This window comes from Trachurus trachurus, assembly GCF_905171665.1.
Source record: "Trachurus trachurus genome assembly, chromosome: 1".
Lineage (NCBI taxonomy): Eukaryota > Metazoa > Chordata > Actinopteri > Carangiformes > Carangidae > Trachurus > Trachurus trachurus.
The window spans coordinates 27692849-27701722 of NC_139891.1; positions in this window are offsets into that span (position 1 = coordinate 27692849).

An 8874-nucleotide genomic window follows, 5' to 3' on the forward strand; every position below is an offset into this window, starting at 1 on the left:
AAAAAGTGTTACGCGACACGCTGAAAATTGAGGGGGAAATACCCATTGAAAGAGCGCACCGCTCTGGACAGCTGATTCAGCGCAATAACAACAAACCCAGGTCTATTCTAGTGCGCTTTCAAAGCTACAATATGAGGCAGAGGGCGCTCAGTGCCGCCTGGGCAAAGAAAGAGATTAAACTGGAAGATAACACCCGCATCTACTTTGACGAAGACTTCACTAATAAAGTGTTCCAGGAGAGAGCAAAGTACAGGGATGTCAGAAAGCAACTGAAGGAGAGAGGGATAAAGGCGCGTGTGCTTTTTCCAGCAAGGCTGAAGATAACAGAGGCTGGAGGAAAAGTGAGAGTGTTTCGCGACCCCCGACACGCAGCAGAGGGGCTCCGCGACTATGGAGTTGCCATGGAGATGACGCCCAGAGAGCCCGACTTGGAGTCCATGCTGAAGGCTTCCGGGTGGGAGACTGCGCCCAGCAGGAGAGCAAACCCGGCAAAGGAAATGCTGTCTGGGGTAAAGACATTATTGGATGCTATCAAAAAGCATGAAGAAGGCGACGAAGAAGAGGAGGAAGAGGATGAAGAGGAGGCGCGAGGGAAAACGAAGAGGAGTCGAAGAGGAGACCACCAGAAAGTGACTTTATGAAAAAGGTATGGACAGATAGACAAAACAAAGACAAGGACAGTAGACTGGGGATTCCCTGTGTAAAAAACAGCCACCATGAAATATTGTTGTTTGTTGTTTGTTTTGTTGCTGTATTTAGTTCTCTCGTCTTAAATGACAGAGTTCTTAGAGAATCAAACATTTACGGGATCTGACTGCAAAGTCTATGATTTTGAATATCAGGTAGACCCGGAGAGTCATGTGTTTAATAATATTATTGACACTTGTAAATATTATTCTGATGATGAGCTCAATGCCAAAATTGTAATGGATAATACATTTTCGTTAATTAATGTTAATTCAAGAAGCATGTATGCAAACTTTACTAAAATTAAAGAGTATCTGAATAAATTAAAAGGAAAATTTAAGGTGATTGCATTATCGGAGACATGGATAAAGAAAGAGAGAGGCACTGAGTTTCATCTTGATGGCTATGAGTTACACTACATAAATAGAGAAAATAAGATCAGAGGGGGAGTGGCTTTTTTTGTTGACAGAGACTTGAGATGCAGAGTAATTCAAAATATGACAGCTGTTAAAGAAAATTTAATGGAATGTATAACTGTGGAAATTGAGTTAGAAAAGAGCATAAACATTGTGGTTACTTGTGTATACAGAACCCCAGGGTCAAATGTAGAAACGTTTGTAGATAGTCTAGAAGAGATAATAAGTAGAGTGAATGAAAACAAGACATATACGATCTGTGGAGATGTGAGATCTACTCTGTGCAGCAAAACATAAAGCAACATCAGATTTTTTGGACACTCTATTCCAGGGGTCGGCAACCCTAGGCATAATCATTGGCACGCTGGCACACGCTACCAGCTCACGAGTCAGAGTTTTTTTTCCCGGGCTTTCTGCGCATTTTATTTTGAAAGGACAGCTGGAGCGAGACAGGGGCTACGCTGCCTCTCTTTGCGTAACTCGGCACGTACGTTCACGTTGCCTTCGTGAATTGTAAACAAACAGACGCCCCCTCGGTTTTAGCGTCCAGCAGTTTAGCGGCTAATTCAACTGCAGTGATGGATAACTGTACCGGAGAGGCTCAACAACTTCACGAGCTTCATTTGAGGAATAAACAGCTGCTTTTTCCTGACGGGAGACCGACGCCTGAGCTACGGTAGCTAACAGCTAACAGCTAACAGCTTTTACGTAGTTACTTTCTCTCCCTCCCTCCCTCCCTCCCTCTCTTACACAGGCACACACACACACACACCTGGTTGTCTGTCATATTGTAAACCTTGTAATAACAGCTTGTTGAGTAGGCTACAGTTAACATTATTGTTGCTTCGGTTTGAGTGTGGATTAATTCTTAACGGTTTGTTGTGTAATGTGAGTGGTGGTCCTGGTCCATTGTCGTGATCCTGTTATTGATGAGTTGTGTTTTAATAACAGCTGATGTGTGTAAGTTACTGTAACGGTAGATGGCGTGGATTGTGATGAGAAGGTGTTGCACACATTTTGCAAACCATTGTGCAAAACCTGTTTGTTGTGACTTTCTTGCGTGATAAGCTGATGTGCCGAATACCCCCGCCCCCCCGTCCTCCCAGTCGTCTGAGATCGCCTGCCTCCCCTGTCCTGGAGGTCACCGCACGTCACTGGTGGGTGACCTCATGGGAGACCATGATTGGGTGCTTGTTTGTCACTCAGTGTCCAGATTGTCCAGCCAGGTCTGTGAAATGATGTGACTGTTTCATTCTGACTGATATTCTGGATGCACTGTAGTCTCTGTTTCAGCATTTTCCTCCCACTACAATATAATAGGCCTATAATAGGCTAAGTTTTTGAAAAGCAGTGTTGTGAATAATGAGAAAATATCTTCAAAATATGATTAGATGTGGGCTATATTAAATGATTTTATCTATCCATATATACAAAAACAACATAACTGGGTCGGGCATGTTGTTTTTGTATTTTTTGTCACACTGTTTTATTGTAGTGGCACACTCATTGACAAGAAAATTTCAAATTGGCACTCCATGTCACAAAGGTTGCCTACCCCTGCTCTATTCAATAGAGGTTTCCACCCCCTAATCACTAAGCCTAGTAGAATTACATCATCTAGTGCTACTCTGATTGACAATATATTTTTGAATGTCACGGAGAATAATATCACTTGTGGGTTAGTAATAAATGACATCAGCGATCATTTACCAGTGTTTGTAATGATTGTCACATTAAGAGTAAGGTAAAGGAAAACTGTTATAGATATGCAAGGGTAAGATCAGAGGAAGCAATACTTAAGTTTAGAAATGATTTGTTAAATGAGGAATGGAATGAGGTTTATACAGAGGGAGTAAACGATGCATATGATTCTGTTTTTAAATGTTTCATAACACATTACGATAAACATTGTCCAATAATTCAACTTAAGCAAAAAGGTAGTAACAACAAAAAACCTCGGATTACCAAGGGCTTACAAAATGCTTGCAAAAAGAAAAACACACTGTATAGAGACTTTATTAAATTTAGAACAAACAATGCTGAAAATAAGTATAAGAGGTATAAAAATAAGTTAACAACAATAATGAGGCAGGCCAAAAGGGAGTATTATAATAAAATACTAAAAGAAAATAAATATAATTTGAAAGGAACATGTAGGATCCTGAATGAGGTAATGAGGAATAAAACAGCTCCAACAGCTATGCCAAATTACTTTATTAATGAGAATCGAGAAATTAAAGACATGAATCAAGTTGCCAATGACTTTAACTCTTTTTTTTGTAAATATTGGGCCAAATTTAGCTAACACAATCTCATCACAAAATCAACAATTCGAGAGAAAAGAAAAAATGGGAAGCAAGGTGTTACAGTCAATGTACCTAGGTGGGGTGAGTGAGAATGAAATAATATCGATCATAACCAAAACAAAGAGTAAGACATCAACAGACAGTGATGGGATAGACATGTGTATAGTGAAAAAAACTATTGATTGTATAATTAAACCTTTAAGTTACATATTTAATCTCTCTTTAAGTACAGGTGTTTTTCCAGAGAGAATGAAAACGGCAAAGGTTATTCCTTTATTTAAGTCAGACGACAAACATGAATTTAATAACTATAGACCAGTGTCAATGCTCTCACAATTTTCAAAAGTGCTTGAAAAACTGTTTGTACAGAAGTTAGACATATTTCTTGAAAAGAATCACTTGCTGAGTGAGAGTCAGTATGGGTTTCGAACCAACCAATCTACAACAATGGCACTAATGAAAATAACGGAAGAAATAACAACGGCGTTTGATAACAAAAAATATACAATTGGGGTTTTTATTGATTTAAAAAAGGCGTTTGATACAATAAATCATGAAGTTTTAATTTCAAAATTACATAATTATGGTGTGAGAGGAATTGCCTTGGACTGGTTAAGTAGTTATTTAAGAAATAGAAAACAATATGTTCAGCTAGAGGGTTACAAATCAGAATGCATGAGGACTGTATGTGGAGTCCCACAAGGATCTGTTTTGGGACCTAAACTTTTTATTTTATATATTAATGATATTTGTGATGTTTCAAAGATTCTACAGTTTGTTTTGTTTGCTGATGATAGTAATTTTTTTTGTTCTGGGGATGATTTGGGGATTATTGCAGAAAACATCACTAATGAAATGGTTAAACTTAAGAGATGGTTTGATGAAAACAAGCTTTTGTTAAATTTGAAAAAAACTAAATTTATGGTTTTTACAAATCGAAAAAAGGAGGAAATTGAACTTTCATTTGCAGGAGAGAGTATCGAAAGAGTGTCTGTATTTAGGTTTTTGGGTGTTATCCTGGAGGACAAGTTGACATGGAAAAACCACATAGCATATGTAAAAGCCAAGGTGGCAAAGAGTATCTATATTTTGAATAAGGTTAAAGCAGATCATCAATTAATTCATTTAAAGTTTCTACACAGAACTTACTTAACTCCCCAAAGGCTATGTGCTATGAAACTATTAGATACTCCATATTGCACTCTGTGTACATCAAATGCACTTGGTACCACTGTTCCCTCTAAGGTGTTTTACTGCGCAATTGCGCACTGCTCCCCACCTCTTTGCGCAGAAGACAAAAAAGTTGCGCACTCGAATATCCCCGACTAGTTTACGGTTTATTTCTCCCTAATGTGCGCTTCGAATTGTGAAATTTATGACCTCTGTGGGCGTTTATCACTGTAATGAGTGACAGTGACAGGGTGCTGTCAGCCAGTCATCATTAAAAAAACATGCCCACGAGGCGCTGTCCAGCCAATACGCAGCGGTTATTTAGCTCGACAGCCAATCAATGTGTTATGACGAGCAGCCGCTGTTGTGGCGTTTTTGTTATTGCATAGCAATTCAGCCATGGCTAAACGGGAGGGTTGTGAGACTGCCGGAAAGGTAAAGAAAAAACGCGCATCGTTGAAAGTGGAGTGGCTGTCACTGTCTGTGGTCACAGTACAAATACGGAGGAGGGAACACCGGTGAAAGTCGGCGACATATTTTTCTTTTTCAACCGAGACTGGAGTCGTTTGCAAGATGTGCAGTGACGCAAAAGTAAAAGGCGAGTTTTCAGATGGGAAAGTGTGGGCAATGTTTCCATCCCTCTCATTCAGCCTAGGTAATGTTGTCAAAATAATCTGTTATTAACTCAATGAGTGCCAACCACGTAATTTCTCGTTTTTCGTTCCCATGCGTTGAGTGCCAAAAACGTAATTAACGTCTTTTTCAAACGGAGTTCTGCATGTGGATGCAGCAGCTGCTCTGCTCTCACCCGCGAGGCACCAGCAGCTCGGAGCAGAAACAGGAAGCTCTCAGCCGACTGTCCCGCCCGGTCTTCATCTGGAGCAACACCGTGTCCTCCCCAAAGTCCTCCAGCGGTAAAATCTGATGGTCTCTGGGTCAGAGCAGACCGGCATCACCGACCCGTACCACAGACGGACCGCGACCACCGGTGGGACCGGTGTTCCCGAGCCGCGGTGGCCGACAGACCCTCATGTTCCGCGGCGAGAGGCTGTGACACGGCACGGTGCGTCTGGTTATTGTTGTTTAGTGGCGCCCCCCCCCCCCCCCCCCCCCCCCCCCCGCCCCCGATGGTGGTTTTGTGAATAGAACAACAATTGTTGTATATATTTATCTTACACGAGCCCTTTGATCCAGAAATGCGACTGTCAGAAGAGCGACAGGCACAAACAGAGCACCTTTCATAAAAGACGCTCTATCTCCTTTTCTAGAAAAAAAGGAGGGATTTTGGTGAAACCCAGCCATGTTTAGCTTGACTTTTCTCAGGAACGGAGGCACATAGAAACACATGGTTTGTGGCCATTTGAAGCAGAAAGTTTCACCTTTCAAATAAGCCACAGTATGTGTTGGCTATGGGGCAATAATACAGAATACACTGTGGCTCTACAAAAATGGTCTAAATTGCTGGTACACTTGACTAAAACTTTGGAAAGGAGCGCGACACTCAATGAGTTAATTATTATATTATACATATACATATAGCTACATTATGTGTATGTGTGTGTGTGTGTATGTAAATGTATAAAATAATGATTAACTCATTGAGTGTGGCGCTCCTATATCATCCTATATATAGGATGATATATATATATATATCATCCTATGTATAGGAGCTCCTACATATATATATATATATATATATATATATATGCTTGGGCTTTCGCTCACAGTCGCTCACACTTGACTAAAACTTTGGAAAGGAGCGCGACACTCAATGAGTCAATCATTATATTATACATATACATACAGTATAGCTACATTATGTGTGTGTGTGTGTGTGTGTATGTATATGTGTAATATAATGATTAACTCATTGAGTGTTGCGCTCCTATATATCATCCTATATATAGGATGATATATATATATATATATATATATATATATATATATATATATATCATCCTATGTATAGGAGCTCCTATATATATATATATATATATATATATATATATATATATATATATATATATATATATATATATATATATATATATATATATATATATATATATGCTTGAGCTTTCGCTCACAGTCGCTCAAGCAGGTCCTCAGGGGAGTTGAATTTCTGCTCAGGAGTTTTGAAAATTAGAGGGAACATTGCTTGGTACTTTTTTTCATATGACATGGGAATGCTCTGAGGTTTCAGAATTTTGGAGTATGGTCGCTTCCAAACTTTCATTGCTTTTATCCATCAATATTTTGCCATCCCCAGTTATATTTTTGCTAAATGATATTTCCCATTTACATTTGAAATGTACACAGATGCACATTTTCTTTGCTGGAGTAACAGCAGCAAAGAAACTTGTGGCTACTAGGTGGAAAACTCCTCACAGCCTTACATTCCGTCAATGGGCTTTTACTTTTTTGGATATTGTATATATGGAACAATCAACTGCCCGACTACATGGAGCTAATGAGAAGAACATTAATATATGGTCTCAACTTGCAGGTGCGCTCAAAGATATGATCTAATTTATACATGACTAACAATGTGTCTGTCCAATTATTATTATTATATTTTTTTTTTCTCTCTTTCCTACTGCTCGTTTGTTTTCGTTTTTTGTTTTGTTTTTTGGCATGGTATACTAATATCTAATCTTCACTTATTGTTGGTCCGAGGAGAGGAGGGGTGGGGGGTGGGATTGTTTTGTTGTTATTTTGTTTGTTTGTTTTAGTTATCTATGTTGTGCATTTTATGTACACCAAAAAAAGGAAATTGTGTTTATTATGTCTGGTTGTTAAATGGTCCATACATCAATAAATAATTGATCACAAAAAAAAAAGGTTAAAGCAGAAGTAAGTGGTCCGGTCGTTTTCGCTAATGCTGCAGGTAGGCTTTTGAAATCGTAAATTACAGCTTCAAGTCACAACTTACGACTTTGTAGCGTTCCAGGCAACCCACTCGTGTTTTTCCGACCTGTTTTACCGGTGAAAGTCACTATAACAGCCACTTGTAACTTCCGACCTGTGAACTCGTACCAGATCGAACTGGTACGACTTCACGGTCGGAAAAAAAACGAGTTTCCTTGAACACACCATAACAGTCCTCGTCCCTACGTCGCCACATTCACGGCGTCCCTTGGCTGCACACACAGCCCTGCATGCCGTTCTCTCTCCTCATTGGATAAAAACTGTAGGATACGATAAATGTTTTCTCCTCGGCTCAGAGCAGAGCAGAGTGACTGACAGACCCGTGTTTCAGACCAAACACTCTATGTAAGTGATTGCTGTCGGAAGATATAACTATTTAAGACTTATATTAACACAAATATATCACTTACTTCTGCTTTAAGTTTGTCTTGGACACTAACACACTAAGAATTTTGTATTGTACATTTATTTTGCCATATTTTAATTACTGCGTGGAGGTGTGGGGCAACACTTATGTAAGTAACATCGCTCCTCTTATTCTGCTAGAAAAAAGAGCAGTAAGAGTAATCCACAAGGCAGGTAATAGAGATCCCTCAAATAGATTTTTTATTTCTGCAGGTTTGTTGAAAATGGCTGATATAATAGAATTACAGACCCTAAAAATAATGTTTAAAGCAAAGAACAGATCATTACCTGAACATTTACAAAGCTTGTTTAAATTGGAGGAAAGGGACAACAGACTGAAGCTTGATTTTAAACATACATTTGGAAGGTTAAGCTTAAAACAAATGTGTATTTCTGTTGCAGGTGTAAAACTATGGCATTCACAAAGCAAGGAACTGAAAAGTCAGTTTAAGAAAATGTTTAAAAAAGAAAAGATAAGCATCTACAAAGAAGAAGAAGGAGAAAGAGAAAAAGAAGGCAAAAAAGAAAAAGATAGATAGACGAGTGGTGTTTACCGTTATTTTGTTTGTTTGTTTGTTTTTTTGTCATTACTATGTTTCATCATCTTTAATATTTTGAAACAGAGAATAATATTGGTGTTGAAGCAAGCCAATGAAATTTGTAACAACAGAGAGGGGCGGGTATTATACGTTTTTTCTTCATCCTGCTCCTTTTCGTTCATGGTGAAAATGTGTACACAATGTATATGTGCAACTATGTGAGAATACCATGAATGAAATAAATCAAAATGAAATGAACCCCTACAAGTGGCTCCCAGTGTATGACTCTGAAGTTGTGAATGCCTACAGAGGCAAGAAGCGTATGGAGGCTCCACCCCATCTTCTCTGTCTCTGACAACGCTTACCAGTTCATGCTAACTGGTACGTCCTTTTCAGTATAACATTTGTTAATATGAGGTTTAT